The sequence below is a fragment of the Macaca nemestrina genome, chromosome 17 (assembly GCF_043159975.1).
Source record: "Macaca nemestrina isolate mMacNem1 chromosome 17, mMacNem.hap1, whole genome shotgun sequence".
Taxonomy (NCBI): domain Eukaryota; kingdom Metazoa; phylum Chordata; class Mammalia; order Primates; family Cercopithecidae; genus Macaca; species Macaca nemestrina.
Window position 1 is genome coordinate 33,289,400 of NC_092141.1, and position 8,711 is coordinate 33,298,110.

The 8,711-nt window shown below is 39.5% G+C and overlaps 1 pseudogene; it reads right to left on the reverse strand.

Annotated features, from left to right (window-relative positions):
* Positions 1-6,216: 6,216 nt before the first annotated feature.
* Positions 6,217-8,244, reverse strand: LOC105476898 (translation machinery-associated protein 16 pseudogene; annotated as a pseudogene).
* Between the last annotated feature and the right edge of the window lie 467 nt (positions 8,245-8,711).

Genomic DNA, 8,711 nt, shown 5'->3' on the forward strand with positions numbered 1-8,711 from the left:
GATTGGCAGTCCTATTTTTTCAGACCTGCACTTGTGCCCCATCAATCCACCAAGTCTTAAATTGTAAAAATTGAGAGGGTGAGAGTGAGGATTTTGCCAGAATCTCCCAATCATAAGGATGAGTCTATGTCCATGAGCAATGGAATCTAATAATGTTCTCATGTAAGGAGAGTTGGGTCCATACTGTTTTACTCCTTCTTTCATTTCTTTTAGTATTTTTATAGAAAAGGACTTATACCTGGCTTCAGCTATGGGAAGCTCTCCCTCTTGGGCCCCTTCTCCAGGTGGTCTTGATTCTAATATTACTGGGAATTGCCATGCCTCAATATCTGCTTGTTTTCTTGCCTCATCAATAATTTTATGTAACGCACTACCCTGTGTACTAGGTGGTGCTGTAGGATTAAGTATCATGGTGGGCGGCTGATATGGCACCCTGCCCTGTGGCGCTGGAAATGTTCCTGGCTGTCCATACGGATTTTCTGGGGGCTGCCGATACTGCAGTTCGGCTGGCGGCCAGTATTGATAGACTACTGGCGGCTGGGTCTTATTTTCTACCGGCTGATATTGTGGACACTGTATTTGGATTGGCATTGCCATGACAGAGACTCTGTCTTTTCCTATTTGATCTTCTTTTGGAGTTAGTACTTGTTTAACCTGCATTTGAGGTTGTAAAGTTACAGGCATCTCAGCTGCTGGAAGAGCAGTTGGCCAACGTGGTTTAGACTCTGATGGCTCTGCTAATTCTGGATTTTTTCTTCTAATTTTAACGTTTCAGGATATATTACCTCCTGTAATTGATTATCATCAACATTTTGCGTTGACTGAGCCATTACCGGCTCTGATACACATTCACAGTGTGAACTTTCTTTTTCTTTCCGGGATTCTATCCCTGCCTCTTTTTCACAATCTACTGCACAGTTTTTAGGGACATCAGAAATTGGAACGCTATCTTCTTCTGTTCGAAATGGTTCTAAAGCTACTTTAATGACCCAATCATTCCATACTGTGAGCGGAATGATTTTACCTTCCCTACTTGCTTGTTTTAATTCTTTGCCAATTTTTTTCCCAATCTTTTAGATCTAAGGTTCCCTGTTCCGGAAACCATGGACAAAATTGCTCTATTGTTTGAAATAGCGTAATTAGATTTTTTGTAGAGACTTTAACTCTCCCTCTTTTTAAGAGAATTTTAATAAAGCTGCGATAAGAGGCATATTTACTTTTAGTTTGCCCCATTATTACCCTAGGATCTTCCGAGCACACAAACTTACCGCAAGGCTGACTGTAGACGTACTCGGGAGTCTCTCGTCAACTTGTCCTCAATGACCATGCTCCAGTGTACCTTCACCTTAGAGAAAAGCTTCCATGTTGGGCACCAGATGAAGGGGTGGCCTGCCCCTCCACATCTGCGGGTGTTTCTCGTTAGGTGGAATGAGAGACTTGAGAAAAGAAATAAGACACAGAGACAAAGTATAGAGAAAGAAAAGCAGGGACCCAGGGGACCGGCGCTCAGCTTACAGAGGACCCATGCTGGCACCGGTCTCTGAGTTCCCTTAGTATTTATAGATAATTATCTTTACCATCTTAAAGATAAGGGAGTGGCAGGACAATAGGATCGTTTTTAGGGAGGAAATCAGCAGTAAGACATAAGAACAAGGATCTCTGTGACATGAATAAGTTTAAAGGAAAATCCTGTGCCTAGAGATAAACATTTTAGCAGCATTGTTTCATCCTATCACATGGGGATAAACCTTGGACAATACCTAGCTTTTTTAGGAACAAAGACACACCCTGCACGCCCAAAATCCATTAAACCTTGAGTTACCGCAGCCCATGTCTCTTGCAAGGACAAGGTTGGGGGTAGGGTCACAGATTAACAGCATCTCAAATACAGAACAAAATGGAGTCTCTTATGTCTACTTCTTTCTATATAGACACAGTAACAGGTTGATCTCTTTCTTTTCCCCACAGGTTCTTTGTTGTTTTTATCTGAAGATGTTTCCTTTTTCACTGTAGACCTCAATGAGCTCCCAAATATCCCATCACACATTCTACAAAAACAGTGTTCCCAAGCTGCTGACTGAAAAGAATGGTTTAACACTGCAAGACGAATGTACACATCACAATGCGGTTTCTCATATAGCTTCCTTCTAGTTTTTACCATGGGATGTTCTCTTTTTTGGCTTTGGACTCAATTAGCTCCCAAATGTCTATCTGCACAATGGACAATAACAATGTTTCCAAACTGCTGAATCCAAAGAAATGTTTAACTCTGTGAGAGGAATGCACACATCACAAATCAGTTTCTCAGAAAGCTACTTTATCCTTTTTATCTGAATATGTTTTGTTTTTCATCATAGGCCTCATTGCACTCAAAAATGTCCTTTCGCACATTCTACAAAAACAGTTTTTCCAAACTTCTGAATGAAAAAAAAAAGTTTAACTCTGTGTGAAGAATGCACACCTCCAAAGTAGTTTGTCGGACAGCTTCCTTCTAGTTTTATATTGGAATATTCTCTTTTTGGCCTTTGGCCTCAATGAACTCCTAAATATCCACTTGCAGAATGGACAAAAACAGTCTATCGAAACTGCTGAATCCAAAGAACAGTTTAACTGTGTGAGATCAATGCACACATCACAAAGCAGTTTCTCAGAAAGCTTCTTTCTGACATTGATCTGAGGATGTTTCATTTTTGACCACAGGATTCAATGTGCTCCAAAATATCTCTTATTAGATTCTACAAAAGCAGCGTTTCCAAACTGCTGAATGAAAAGAAAGGTTTAGCTCTGCGAGATGAATACACACATCACAAAGCGGTTTCTTGGATAGCTTCCTTCCAGTTTTTGTTTTGGAATATTCACTTTTTTGCCATTGGCCTCAATGAACTCCCAAATGTCCACTTGTAGAATGGACAAAAACAGTCTTTCCAAACTGCTGAATCCAAAGAACAGTTTAACTCTGTGAAATGAATGCACACATCATAAAGTAGTTTCTCAGAAAGCTTCTTTCTAGTGTTTATCTGAAGATGTTTCATTTTGGACCGTAGGACTCAATGTGCCACAAAATATCCCTTCATAGAGTCTACAAAAACAGTATTTCCAAACTGCTGAATGAAAAGAAAGTTTTAATTCTGTGACATGAATATGCATCACAAAGCATTTTCTCAGATAGCTTCCTTCTAGTTTTTATCCTTGGGTATTCCCTTTTTGCCATTGATCTCAATGCGTTCCAAAAAGTCCACTCACAGAATGGAGAAAAACAGTTTTTCCAAACGGCCAAATGCACAGAAAGCTTTAAACATGCAAGATGAATGCACACATCACTAAGCATTTTCTCAGAAAGCTTCTATCTAGTTTTCATCTGAAGATGTTTCCTTCTTCACCATGGGCCTCTATAAGCTCCCAAATGTCCATTCGCAGATTCTAAAAATATAGTATTTCCAAACTGCTGAATGAAAACAAAAGTATAACTACACAAGATGAATGCTCACATCACAAAACGGTTTCTCAGATAGCTTCCTTCTTGTTTTATCATGGGATATTCAGTTTCTTGCAATGTCCTGAATCAGCTCCCAAATGCCCATTCACACAATGGACAAAAACAGTGTATCCAAGTTGCTGAATCCAAAGAAAGGTTTAACTATGTGAGATGAATGCACACATCACAAAGCAGTTTCTCAGAAAGCTTCTTTCTTGTATTTATCTGAAGATGTTTCCTTTTTCACCATAGGCCTCAATGCACTCCCAAATATCCCTTCATACATTCTACAGAAACAGTTTTTCCAAACTGCTGGATGAAAAGATAGGTTTAAGTCTGTGAGATGAATGCACACATCACAAAGCAGGTTCTCAGCTTCCTTCTAGTTTATATCTTTGGGAATTCACTTTTTCACCATTGGCCTCAATGAGCTCCCATATGGTCACTCGCAGAATGGACAAAAACCGTGTTTCAAAACTCTTGATTCAAAGAAATGTTTGGCTATGTGAGATGAATTCACACATCACAAAGTAGTTTTCCACAAAGCTTCTTTCTGGCATTCATCTGAAGATGTTTCCTTTTTACCATAGGACTCAATGCACTCCCAAATATGCCTTTGCAGATTCCACAAAACAGTGTTACCAAACTCCTGAATGAGAAAAAAAAGGTTTAATTCTGTGAGTTTCTCAGACAGCTTCCTTCTAGATTTTATACTGGGATATTCGCTTTTTTGCCTATGGCAAATCCCTTCGCAGATTCTACAAAAACAGTGTTTCTAAACTGCTGAATGAAAAGAAAGGTTTAACTCTGTGAGATGAATGCACACATCACAAAGCAGTTTCTCAGATAGCTTCCTTCTAGTTTGTGTCCTGGGATATTTGCTTTTTTTGCCATTGGCCTCAATGAGTTCCCAAATGTCCTTATACACAATGGACAAAAGCAGTGTTTCCAAGCTGCTGAATCCAAAGAGTGGTTTGATTCTGTGAGATGAATGTACACATCACAAATCAGTTTCTCAGAAACCTTCTTTTTGTTTTTATTTGAATATGTTTCCTTTTTCACCATAGACCTCGATGCACCCCCAAATATCCTTTCACACATTCTTCAAAACAGTTTTTCCAAACTGGTGAATGAAAAGAAAAGTTTACCTCTGGGAGGTGAATGGACACATCAAAAAGTGGATTTTCACATAGTTTCCTTCTAGTTTTTATCCTTTAATATTCAGTTTTTCACCTTTGGCCTTATAAGCTGCAAAAGGTTCATTTGCAGAATGGAGATAAATAGTGCTTTTAAACTGCTGAATGCAAAGAAATGTTTAACTCTGTGAGATGAATGCACACATCACACATCAGTTTCTCAAAAAGCTTCTTTCTACTTTTTATCTGAGGATATTTCCTTTTTGACTATAGGTCTCAATGCACTCCCAAATATTCCCTCACAAGTACTGAAAAAACAGTGACTCCAAACTGCTGAATGAAAAAAAGTTTAACTCTGCGAGATGAATGCACACATCATGAAGCGGTTGCTCAGATAGCTTCCTTCTAGTTTTTACCTTGGAATATTTACTTTTTCACCTTTGGCCTCAATGAGCTCCCAAGTGTCCTTTCACAGAATGGACAAAAACAGTGTTTCCATACTGGTGAATCCAAAGAAAGCTTTAACTCTCTGGATGAATGCACACATCACAAAACATTTTGTCCAAAATCTTCTTTCTAGTTTTATTATTATTATTATTATTATTATTATACTTTAAGTTCTAGGGTACATGTGTATAACGTGCAGGTTTGTTACATATGTATACTTGTGCCATGTTGCTGTGCTGCACCCATCAACTCGTCAGCACCCATCAACTCGTCATTTACATCAGGTATAACTCCCAATGTAATCCTTCCCCCCTCCCCCCTCCCCACGATAGGCCCCGGTGTGTGATGTTCCCCTTCCTGAGTCCAAGTGATCTCATTGTTCAGTTCCCACCTATGAGTGAGAACATGTGGTGTTTGGTTTTCTGTTCTTGTGAAAGTTTGCTAAGAATGATGGTTTCCAGCTGCATCCATGTCCCTACAAAGGACACAAACTCACCCTTTTTTATGGCTGCATAGTATTCCATGGTGTATATGTGCCACATTTTCTTAATCCAATCTGTCACTGATGGACATTTGGGTTGATTCCAAGTCTTTGCTATTGTGAATAGTGCCGCAATAAACATACGTGTGCATGTGTCTTTATAGCAGCATGATTTATAATCCTTTGGGTATATACCCAGTAATGGGATGGCTGGGTCATATGGTACATCTAGTTCTAGATCCTTGAGGAATCGCCATACTGTTTTCCATAATGGTTGAACTAGTATACAATCCCACCAACAGTGTAAAAGTGTTCCTATTTCTCCATATCCTCTCCAGAACCTGTTGTTTCCTGACTTTTTAATGATCGCCATTCTAACTGGTGTGAGATGGTATCTCATTGTGGTTTTGATTTGCATTTCTCTGATGGCCAGTGATGATGAGCATTTTTTCATGTGTCTGTTGGCTGTATGCATGTCTTCTTTTGAGAACTGTCTGTTCATATCCTTTGCCCACTTTTTGATGGGGTTGTTTGTTTTTTTCTTGTAAATGTGTTTGAGTTCTTTGTAGGTTCTGGATATTAGCCCTTTGTCAGATGAGTAGATTGCAAAAATTTTCTCCCATTCTGTAGGTTGCCTGTTCACTCGGATGGTAGTTTCTTTTGCAGTGCAGAAGCTCTTTAGTTTAATGAGATCCCATTTGTCAATTTTGGCTTTTGCTGCCGTTGCTTTTGGTGTTTTAGACATGAAGTCTTTGCCCATGCCTATGTCCTGAATGGTACTACCTAGGTTTTCCTCTAGAGTATCTCAACAATTAGGTACCATAATCAATGAATATAATTTGAAGCTCTCAAATTATTTATTTTCAATTCAAGTGAAGACAATTAGGCCACTGCAGTCATTTCCTCATCTGAATCACTTGATTCATCGTTTAGTTCCAATTCCCCTAAATCTTGGTCTACAGTTATAATAGTTTTCCTCTTGCACTTCTTGGGAATTGCATCATTAGTGCCAATTTTTCTCATTTTAATGTTCAGTAATTTCTTCAGATCAAAGTCCCATTCCCTGAACGTTTTCAGATTACTTCCATTTAGGATGTCAGGAATCTCAAGGCCATATCCTTCATACTGCTGTCGCTCCCGCTCCATGGTCTGCTTGATGACGGTCTCCCAGGAACAGTGCCGCCTCCCCTGCCTGTCCCTGATACTGTTATGTAACCCAATCTGCTCCAGCTCACTGCTGAATCGATTCAAGTACCTGTCAATTAGTTGACAAGCATCTTTCTTTGAATATGTGTTCTTTTGGGGATCAAGATGGTTTTGAAACCATTGCAGTTTTTCACCAATAAGGTTGAGATGCAAGGCCTTTTCATTCTTCAATTTTTCCTTTTTTTCTTGTTTGTGGGCCTTTCTCGTAATTTGAGCTGCTTTTCTACTATATGGATGGATGACTTTTTTTTCCCATTCTGCACTTTTTCCCTTTGGTGCTTTAGGCATGGTGATGTCCTCGTGGCCACGGAGCAGCTCCATACTCTAGACCCAGGTAATCTCACTGACCGCAGAAGCAGCAGCTCACAAGAGCACCCAGGTCAAATCCCACGTGGGGCCTCTTCTTTCTAGTTTTTATCTGAAGATGTTTCCTTTTTCACCATAAGAATCAATGTGCTCCCAAATTTCCCTTTGCAGATTCTACAAAAACAGTGTTTCCAAACTGATGAATGAAAATAAAGTCTTAACTCTACCAGATGAATGCATGCAACACAAAGCAGTTTCTCAGATAGATTCCTTCTAGTTTTTTCCTTTGGTATTCACTTTTTTCAGCTGGCCTCAATGAGTACCCCAATGTCTACTCACAGAATGGACAATGACAGTGTTTCCAAAGTGCTAATTCAAAAGAAAGTTTTAACTCTGTAAGATGAATGCATTCATCACAAAACAGTTTCTCAGAAAGCTTCCTTCTTGTTTTTATCTGAACATGATTCCTTTTTCACCATAGGTCTCAATGCGCTCCCAAATATCCCTTCACACATTCTACAAAAATAGTGTTTCCAAAATACTGAATTAAAAGAAAGATTTAACTCCACGAGATGAATGCACACATCATGAAGCATTTTCTCAGATAGTTTCCTTCTAGTTTTTATCCTGGAATATTCACTTTTTCACCTTTGGCCTCAAGGAGTTCCCAATTGTCCTTTTGCAGAATGGACACAAACAGTGTTTCCAAACTGCTGAATGAAAAGTAAGGTTTAACTCTGTGAGATGAATGAAGACGTCGAAAAGCAGTTTCTCAGAAGGCTTCTTTCTCGTTTTTATCTGAAGGTGATTCCTTTTTCACTGTAGACCTCATTGTGCTCCCAAACATCCCATCGCAGATTCTACAAAAACAATGTTTCCAAACTGCTGAATGAAAAGAAAGGTTTAACTGTATGAGATGAATGCACACATCACAAAACAGTTTCTCAGAAAGTTTCTTTCCAGTTTTTATCTGAAGAGGTTTCCTTTTTCACATTAGTCCTCAATGCACTCCCAAATATAATTTCATAGATTCTACAAAAACAGTGTTACCAAACGTCTGAATGAACACAAAGGTTTAACCCTGTGAGATGAATGCACACATCACAAAGCTGCTTCTCAGATACCTTACTTCTTTTCTTTATAGTGGGATATTCACTTTTTCACCATTGGCCTCAATGAGCTCCCAAATGTCCATTCACACAATGGACATATACAGTGTTTCCAAACTGCTGAATGAAAAGAAAGGATTACCTTCATGAGATGAATGTAAACATCAGAAACCAGTGTCTTTTTTTTTTTTTTTTTTTTTTTTTTTTTTTTTTTTTGAGAGGGAGTCTTGCTCTGTCACCCAGGCTGGAGTGCAGTGGCCGGATCTCAGCTCACTGCAAGCTCCACCTCCCAGGTTCACGCCATTCTTCTGCCTCAACCTCCCAAGTAGCTGGGACTACAGGGGCCCGCCACCTCACCCCGCTAGTTTTTTGTATTTTTTTAGTAGAGACGGGGTTTCACCGTGTTAGCCAGGATGGTCTCGATCTCCTGACCTCGTGATCCACCCGTCTCGGCCTCCCAAAGTGCTGGGATTACAGGCTTGAGCCACTGCGCCCAGCCAAGAAACCAGTTTCTAAGGAAGCTTCTTTCTGGATTTTATTTGAAGATATTT